We start from the raw sequence: 10,329 nt of genomic DNA, 5'->3' as shown, positions 1-10,329 counted from the left end.
TGCAAGGAAAAGGGTGTATATGTTGGAGAACTTACCTTTGGTCCATGGTAGTTAGTCCTTGGTATTTCATGCAAGGAAAAGCGTGTATATGTTGGAGAACTTACCTTTGGTCCATGGTAGTTAGTCCTTGGTATTTGAACCTATGGTTTTGGACCATGGTACCTCGTCAGAAGTATTGATCTCACGCACTTTCATGCAAGGAAAAGCGTGTGTATGTTGGAGAACTTACCTTTGGTCCATGGTAGTTAGTCCTTGGTATTTGAACCGATGGTTTTGGACCATGGTACCTCGTCAGAAGTGTTGATCTCATGCACTTTCATGGTTGGTTCATGGTATTAGTCCGATAGTTTTTGATCCTATGGTTTTGGCTCGTGGTATTGCATCCAAAAGTGTTGATCTCACGCACTTTCATGGTTGGTTCAGGGTATTAGTCCAATAGTTTTTTGATCCTATGGTTTTGGATCGTGGTATTGAGAAAGGCCTAAGGCTATAAAAGAGGGAGGAGATCATTTGGCAAGGCATCATCTAAATTATTTAATATCTGATAAAGTGCTAGATCTAGAATACTATGATTGGGTTATGGTGCAGATCTGGATCTGAGCTAAAGAGGGATCTCATCGGTTGATGGAGAATAAGATCTAAGGATAGATCGGGATCAAATGGTGATTCAATGATATTAATGGGTCCAGTATGAAAATTGGGTGAAATGTGGCCTTTCAGATTATGTGTTGTGCTTCAGGAGTATCCAGTCTGAAAATGTATGAAACATGGTACCTGGAGGAAGAAAGAGAAGGTTGTAGCCTTCGGTAGGTCCGCACCTACGTACTAGTACATCAGCTAGTACAAGAGCCAAGGGGGTGGTAGCTCCCTTCTAGTAGCAGCTGGAAAACAAGTAAAGGTTGGAGCATCTCAGCAGGTAGCAGCCTGTGCAAAGGGGGTTGTAGCTCCCTTCCAGGAGAGTTTGGAGAACGAGAAAAGGTTGTAGCCTTCTGCAGGTAGAAGCCTGTGTACTGGTATAAGTCTGCACCAGTACAGAACTATTGTAAAAGGTATTTCTTATTAAAGAAGATTGAGATGACTTGCAGCAGGTGGTTTTCACCCACATTGGGTTTCCACCTTACATCATGGTGTTCATGTGTGCTTCTTGTGTGTGATGATCTGTTCTATTTTACTGCTCATATGGTTAATAATGTTCTGATGCACTCATTAGAGATCAACTAACTGAATCATATGTTTAATGGATATATACTTGTTGCATCACATATGAGTCTTAATATGGAAAGAGAAAAAGTTATATTGATCTAATAATACTGATTCACCCCCCCCCTCTCAGTATTATTTCCAACAATTGGTATCAGAGCAGGTCCTTTGGTAGAAGCTTGATCAATTGAAGGAGATCCGTGGAACAATGGGAAAGAAGCTTAAGAAGAAATCTCATAAGAAGAAGAAGACATCTCAGAAGAACTATGACAGTGGGAGAATCAATTGGGGATTAGCTATCTATCCATTTGGAAAAGATGGAAGTTTATAATGAAACAACTGAATGTGCTCTTATGGGTGAGGAAGAAGGATATCAAATAGAAGCAGAATTTAACAGGCTGACAAACAAAATTAGTGAACAAGAAAGACTTCTGAACATAAAGAGTGGTGCCCTCAAAGAAGTTGTTACTAGACAAAAGGCTCAACGAGAGTTATTCAAGGAGAAATATCAAAAGTTGCAGGTTGAAGCAACATCTCTAAGAAATGAAGTCAATGAAAAGAACACAACCATCAAGAAACTCAGAGATAGATCCAGTTACTATGAAAGTCTTGAAGCCACGATCCGCTCTCTAAAGGAAGATCTTGAAGAATCAAAGAAGCAGAATAAAGATCTAGTCCAAGATATTGAAAAACAGGGAAACAAAGTTATCAGCTTAAAATCTCAGCTAGAATGTGCCTTCAGAATTCGTCAAATGCAACAGGATCTGAATGAAGAACAAGAAAAGGAGATTCTCAAGCTAAAGCATCAGTTGGAAGAAGAAAGGAAAGCTGAAGAAGACATGAAGAAGCAATATCTAGAAAAAGAAGAACAACTTTAGGTTGAGGTAAATATCTTGAAAAGTAAATTAGAAGAAAAGGATAAGCTGGCCTCTCCGTGCAAGGATTCAATAATAGAGTTTAGTCTTCTGTGATCCATATCAAGTTAGAGAAAGATTTCGGCGAAAATCACATGAACCACACTAGTTGGTTCGAAACGCGTCGACAAATGACATTCCATGTGATTTTCGCCGAAATCTTTCTCTAAAAGGATAAGCTCTTACGTTTTCAAGATAGTACTAAAGTCTTGGATGATATTCTTAATAGTCAAAGATCTCCTGCTATCAAAACTGGTCTTGGCTTTCATGAATCTGTTGAAGGTGAATCTAGTTCACAAGGTGAGGCAAGGAACTCTAAAGAGAAATCTAAAATGATCAACAAGGAGATAAGAGAGATGAAAGGTCAATCTCATCATCAACCAAGGAAAGAAATTCTTCAAAGAAAATCTTTTACTTCTCCTATGAATAATGTTGAATGTTATGTATGTCATAACCTTGGACATGTTGCAGCCAGATGTAGAAGAAGAAGGGTTCAAGATCATCAAACAAACAGATCATCTCAGTCAAGGTACTTTAATGGATATTGCTTTGCTTGCAATAGGTTTGGTCACAAAGCTACTGATTGCTACAGGAGAAATATGAAACATGTAAGATGTTATGCATGTAACAAGCTTGGACATATAGCAAAGGAATGCAGAAACAAAGTACAGACATCACACCAAAAGGATAAAACATCATCACACTTGAAGATATGGAAGAAGAAGGAAGTACAATCAGAAAGATGTGGCACAGCACAATATACGCAGACACAACACAACACAGACTTAACAGACTCAGAGGGAGCTGGAAGTGTAAAACTTCAGTGTCCTGAATCACATACACAAGTTCCATAAAGGGAAGTAGCGTATATATGCGAGTTGGATACTGCACAGTCGCGTATATGAGTATCTGAAGAAATGCAGTAGGGACAGGTTCAGGAAAAGGATTTATCTAACAGTAAACATATGGCACAGGTTGAGGGGGAGCATATGTCTTTAATAATGCATTGTTGGCATTATGGTTAATAGTCCTTGGTGATGATGCTTATATGGCTAAATGATATATCTTGCTATGATGTGGTTATGAGTTGTCCATGATAAAATCTCATATGATTCTTGGGGTTACATAGTTGATGTTCAGATCATATTTATGGATTGATTCTTAGATGGTGCATATATGATGCTTACATGGTGATCTTCATAAGGATAAGGAGAAGTACAAAGCTTGAATACAAAATTTCATTACTTGATGATGAGTCTCTCATATGCTGCTGTCATCATATGCATAAAGATCATGATGCAAGGTTCCTATAATTCTTGGTGCTCATAGTTGATGATATAAAGAAGTTTTGACAAATGAGTTTGAGCTCAAGATACATAGTGCTGATACATGGATGACTACTCAAAGTTGCTTTGTTTGGAGATATGATGATGAGTTCTTATCTATATGATACTTACATATGTTGATTGATGCAGATGTTCCCAAGTAATGATACTTGGAACATGTAGATCTTGATGTTGATAAAATGGCTATGGTGGTTTGACAAATGATATAATGTGAATGACTCTGTATGACATATGCAGAATTCTATTCAAAGGGATGAATTGATGTAGACATACCTTGTTATAGGTTGATGACTTATACTTTACAGGACATTTACAGGCTGCTGTTCTGAAAATGGGTGTATGCAAGTTGCCTGAGTAGGATCCGCGTACATACGTTGATTTTTGCAGAGACAGTCGCGTATATGGAGATTTGATGGATATCAGTAGGGAGAGGCTCTGGTTGAAGATATTCTGATATGGGTATGACAAGAGACCATCCGGCACAGGTTCAGGGGGAGCAAATTAACTTCTAATAATGCATTGTTGGCATTACCTTAGAAGCTCTTGGTTCGTGTACACAAGCTGTTTTGGTTAAAACAGGTGCAGAAGGAGAACAGAAGGAGATCATGGTTGCTGATATGAAAAGTGCTGCAACTATCAGTTATTGGTGACTTTCATAAGTCTTGCTCTGGATATTTCGTCTCTATGTCATGTATCTCTTTTATGGTGTCAAGGTCATGTAACGGCCTATATTGGTTTCCACACTATGCCTGGGATGAAGATTTAATGTTCTTGTTTCATCATGTGTAAACTTTTCATGTATCCACACTTGGTTGGGTGGATGAGTCAATTCTAGTATATCCCCACTTGGTTGGGAAATGGATGTATGTATGAGTCCTTGGTGATAGGAAGGTCATTTATGATAAAGTCATGTTCTTCTTGTAAAACATCTTTTTGCAGACCTTGCTTATAGTCAGGGGGAGCATGAACAACACACTTCAGCAGAGCAGAGACTTCAACATGTACTCAAGGGGAGCATGAACAACACACTTCAGCAGAGCAGAGACTTCAGCATGTACTCAAGGGGAGCATATCATGCATTGTTGGCATTATGGAGGAAGTACAGAAGGAGATCATGGATGCTGGTCTGAATATTGCTGCAATACGTCTCTATCTCTTTCATGGTCATGGATTATGGTTCTTCTTTGCAGATCTGGTTTATAGTCAGGGGGAGCATGTTCTTAGGGGGAGCATAACCCTTTGCCCTTGATGTCAAAGGGGGAGAGTGATTGGTTGTTGTTGCCATCAAGTCCAAAGGGGGAGATTGTTGGCATTATGATACATATGTTGTACTTGATGGCAACCCACTCATCTCAGATGATAAATTATAGTGCAGAAAAGTTCATGCACTTATATCCAGAGAAAAGTTTATTTCATGTAGAGAAAAGTTCACGCGCTTTTATGCAGAGAAAAGTTTATTTCATGTAGAGAAAAGTTCACACACTTTTATGCAGAGAAAAGTTTATTTCATGTAGAGAAAAGTTCACGCACTTTTATGCAGAGAAAAGTTTATTTCATGTAGAGAAAAAGTTCACGCACTTTCATGCAAGGAAAAGCGCATATATGTTGGAGAACTTACCTTTGGTCCATGGTAGTTAGTCCTTGGTATTTGAACCTATGATTTTGGACCATGGTACCTTGTCAGAAGTGTTGATCTCACGCACTTTCATGCAAGGAAAAGGGTGTATATGTTGGAGAACTTACCTTTGGTCCATGGTAGTTAGTCCTTAGTATTTCATGCAAGGAAAAGCGCGTATATGTTGGAGAACTTACTTTTGGTCCATGATAGTTAGTCCTTGGTATTTGAACCTATGGTTTTGGACCATGGTACCTCATCAGAAGTATTGATCTCACACACTTTCATGCAAGGAAAAGCGTGTATATGTTGGAGAACTTACCTTTGGTCCATGGTAGTTAGTCCTTGGTATTTGAACCGATGGTTTTGGACCATGGTACCTCGTTAGAAGTGTTGATCTCATGCACTTTCATGGTTGGTTCATGGTATTAGTCCGATAGTTTTTTATCCTATGGTTTTGGCTCGTGGTATTGCATCCAAAAGTGTTGATCTCACACACTTTCATGGTTGGTTCATGGTATTAGTCCAACAGTTTTTTGATCCTATGGTTTTGGACCGTGGTATTGAGAAAGGCCTAAGGCTATAAAAGAGGAAGGAGATCATTTGGCAAGGCATCATCTGAATTATTGAATATCTGATAAAGTGATAGATCTAGAATACTATGATTGGGTTATGGTGCAGATCTGGATCTGAGCTAAAGAGGGATCTCACCGGTTGATGGAGAACAAGGTCTAAGGATAGATCGGGATCAAATGGTGATTCAATGATATTAATGGGTCCAGTATGAAAATTGGATGAAACGTGGCCTTTCAGATTATGTGTTGTGCTTCAGGAGTATCCAGTCTGAAAATGTATGAAACGTGGTACCTGGAGGAAGAAAGAGAAGGTTGTAGCCTTCGGTAGGTCCGCACCTACGTACTAGTACATCAGCTAGTACAAGAGCCAAGGGGGTGGTAGCTCCCTTCTAGTAGCAGCTGGAAAACAAGTAAAGGTTGGAGCATCTCAGCAGGTAGCAGCCTGCGCAAAGGGGGTTGTAGCTCCCTTCCAAGAGAGTCTGGAGAACGAGAGAAGGTTGTAGCCTTCTGCAGGTAGAAGCTTGTGTACTGGTATAAGTCTGCACCAGTACAGAACTATTGTAAAAGGTATTTCTTATTAAAGAAGATTGAGACGACTTGCAGCAGGTGGTTTTCACCCACATTGGGTTTCCACCTTACATCATGGTGTTCATGTGTGCTTCTTGTGTGCGATGATCTGTTCTATTTTCCTGCTCATATGGTTAATAATGTTCTGATGCACTCATTAGAGATCAACTAACTGAATCATATGTTTAATGGATATATACTTGTTGCATCACATATGAGTCTTAATATGGAAAGAGAAAATGTTATATTGATCTAATAATATTGATTCACCCCCCCCTCTCAGTATTATTTCCAACATCTTCTGAAACTCAATTTCAAACATTACGATCTTGATGATGCAAATTTATTTGTCAAGAATGTTGGTAAAACAGTTGTATATCTTGTGGTATATGTAGATGATCTTTTGATGATAGGGAATAATGAAAGCTATATTGCATCTATAAAAAAGGAATTGAGGAAAGGTTTTGAAATCACTGATTTGGGCTATGTTCATTACTATCTTGGTATTGAAGTAACTCAACATCCAAAGTCCATATTTCTTTCTCAAAAGAAGTACATTGGAGATCTGTTGAACAGGTTTGGCATGACATAATGCAATCCTCTTACTACTCCAATGGAACAAAACTTAAAGCTCACATCCATTGAAGGAAAAGAATTTGAGGATGCAACAAAGTATAGACAGCTTGTAGGAAGTCTCAACTACCTAACTACTACTAGACCAGACATTTTGTTTGCTGTTGGAATCCTCTCCGGGTTTATGCAAAAGCCTTGTGAGGGACATTGGTCAGCTGCAAAAAGAGTTCTATGGTACTTGAAGGGAACTCAAGACTTTGGAATCAAATATACACAGGTGGACGACTTCAACTTGATTGGATACTCTGATTCAGACTTCGATGGAGACAAAGAAACTTGGGTATCTACTTCAGGTTATGCTATGAGTCTTGGATCAGGAGCTGTCTCCTGGAGATCACACAAACAATTAGTTCCAACATATTCCACAACAGAAGCAGAGTATGTGGCAGCAGCTGAAGAAACAAAAGAAATTGTGTGGCTCAAAAAAATTCTTGAATATTTGTAGGTAAAACAAGAAAAATCGACTCCGCTCATGATTGACAATACCTCGACAATAAAGTTGGCCAAGAACCCAAAGTTACATGATCAAACGAAGCACATCAATACTAAATATCATCTGGTTTGACATCATGTTGAGGTCGAAACAATCGATCTCTACCATTGTTCCACTAATGAGCAAATTGTAGACATCTTCACCAAAGCGCTTGGAAGAGAAAAGCTTGAACGATTCAGAACGATGCTTGGACTCACCAACATCCCTTTAGATTAAGGGGGGGAATGTTGACACATAATCATCAGGATTGGGTGAATAAATGTAACTGATGTAAATAAATAATAAGAAATATGAATAGTCATCGGGAGATGAAGTGAATAGTCTCTCCTCATGTATATAATAAAGACCAACCTGAAGGAACAAATGTGAATTGATTTGGAGGAGTTACTGCCTGGCCTGACAAGAACAAAAGTAAATCTCTCAAAAAGACGAGGAGGAGAATTAACTGCGCTTTAGAGAGAAAGCCATAGCACAAGAGGAAAAGAGTAAATAGCTCTATGCTGCTATCAGAACACATGGATTAATGCAATCATTTAGTTTTGGGTGGAGGTGAGCCTCTATATTCCATATTTTAGCCTATGATGGTAGAGTCACAATTTCTTATTGAAGTAGTTGGTAGGTGGAGGTGGATAATCCTCTAAAGTCATTGTTTTAGGTGGAATAATTGCTTTAATCCCTTAAGCACTCGTCCTTAATCTCTGGAATCTAGCTCGGGGTGAATATTGCAAGAAAGGCTTGGTTGCATTGTGTTTAAGGTTGGGTGAAGAGTTAGAGTCCCAATATTAGTTGTTGGATTCCTTCATTTTCAGATAAGTGTTCTTACAACCTATAAGCACACGAAACTCTTGATTTAGGTTATTATATTATGAGTGCATCTTATGCCTTGTGTACCTAGATTTCAAAATGGATGCTTGTTGTGTATTACCATTGTTATTGATGCTATGTATGAGTTTAGTTAACATCTCAAGGCATGGTTTAATGCCAAGAATGGGATACCCTGTACCAACATGGATTCAAAGACTTATGTTTATTCATATATAGAGTGGATTGACTTTGGTGTCTTCTTCTATAGCCTAGATGTTGGCTTGAAACCTTGAATGGGATAGATAGGTGGATGTTTGTATTAATATGAGTCTAAACTCATTTAAATCCATTGAGTGTTTAATGCTTTTTACATATGTTGGTTAGCAGTAGCCTTGATAATATTGGGAAGTATAGTTCATGTATGACAAAGAGTTACTAAATTCATGCATTCTTTTGGAATGAGTTAATTCCCTTTTTTAGTCTAAGTATAAATTATAGTTAAGAATCATGTGTGTAATTGAATATGCAAATTGGTTATTGCTTGAGTTTGGAGAAATGTCTGATTTTCTCAAGTGTTATGGTGCAGAAGAATCCTTGTAATAACTATTTTTCTATTATCAGAATGGTCGTTAGGGCTTGGTTCATAAAACAATTTACGGAGGGATAGTGCTCCTATTTTCATATATAGTGTATATGTGTGTGAGATCAGAATGGGATGAGGCCTAACTAAGCTCAGGAGAGACAACCATTCATTTCTACACACACACATAGAATTGTATGTCAGCATGCGGAGCCGAGTTGTTACTACGCTTATGAGAGATTGTGGTTGTGTGCAAGTAGTGCACATGAGAATGGGCTCGAGGAGTTTACATATATAAATATGTGTTTACACCAGGGGTCTTGAGCAAAGGTCAATTTGGTAGTTCTATATTACTTATTAAGGCGCGGGGAAGGCTGGAGGCCTTAAGTTCCATGGTGTTAAACTTAAGCCTAATGCACCCATATGAATAGGTGTTATGACTGAGTGCTAAAGGGGAGGTGATAGGGGTCATCGATGGGAAATCATCCATGGCCATTGGATGACCCCGAAGGTTCTTCCCTAGAGGTTCCTCCCTAGGGTTTTCAAATGGAGTAAAGGGGAAATAACAGGGATCAAATCCCTGGGATGATGTGGCATGGTAGTCCACCATTTGGGCAGGTACATTGACTAGGTAGAAATCCTAATTTCCATATTACATATAAGTCAAGAATGACATGGGTTCAAAGAATTATGTGGGATTAGACCACATGGAGGGCGTGACAAAGGATGATGTCACCCTAGAACCTCGAACCCTAGAGATTTCAAGTAGAGGACACAATAGAATGGTCGATACTTTTGTCCCGAGGTGAGCTCGTCCAAGGGGACATTCGGATGGGACAAATGCCACGTGGAAGGTCAAAGTGAAGTGGCACTACTTGATAGGCCAATCTTTGAATGACCATATCGTTTGATTTTGGAGTCGAATCAGGGTAAATTTTATATTGTTGAAAATTTCTCAATGAAAGGAACACAATGATACTATCTATTATATGTTTTGAAGAAGTTGTGAGAGGTCGAAAAATTTAGACCCCATTTCCATAATTGGACCAAGGAAGTTGGGTCATCAGAGTAATTGCCTCCTTCTACCCTTAGTAGGGGCTAGGGATAGTAGGGTCTATGTTACAAGATTGTAAGTTAGAAGGGGAGGGGCAGATGATGTGATGAGCCATAAAATTATTATCATTTAACAACTTTTCTGTATCTTTAATCCCTCGTCATTCACCTATGACCTTATATTAGCCATTTTAATACTTATCTCTGAGATTTATGTTCAAGATGTCTTCCATTTTCATTTCTTAGTATTCCATTGAATTATGAATAACACTAGGAATACTTAGTATATTATTTATTTAATTTTGAAGTATCGAATCACACGTTGGCAAGTTGTTACAAGGTTCTTCTTTAAAGGTTTACATGCTTTGTTTTACTCAATCATGTTTCTTGCACATCCCATGCCATCGATTTAAAGTCATTTTGATTGTTGCTATAGTTGCAGGTTTCTCATGTTCAAAATACTTAGATCTATAGAAATTTGCTGCGAAACTCTGTAGTAGCTTGTTTTCTACGAAAATTTATCGCAACTTGTTTTCTACAAAATTGTTT

The sequence above is a fragment of the Pinus tabuliformis genome, chromosome 3_2 (genome assembly GCF_031772625.1).
Source record: "Pinus tabuliformis cultivar Carrire ecotype Pingquan chromosome 3_2, CPIR1, whole genome shotgun sequence".
NCBI classification, from domain to species: Eukaryota; Viridiplantae; Streptophyta; class Pinopsida; order Pinales; family Pinaceae; genus Pinus; species Pinus tabuliformis.
This window is presented reverse-complemented; position numbering follows the sequence as displayed.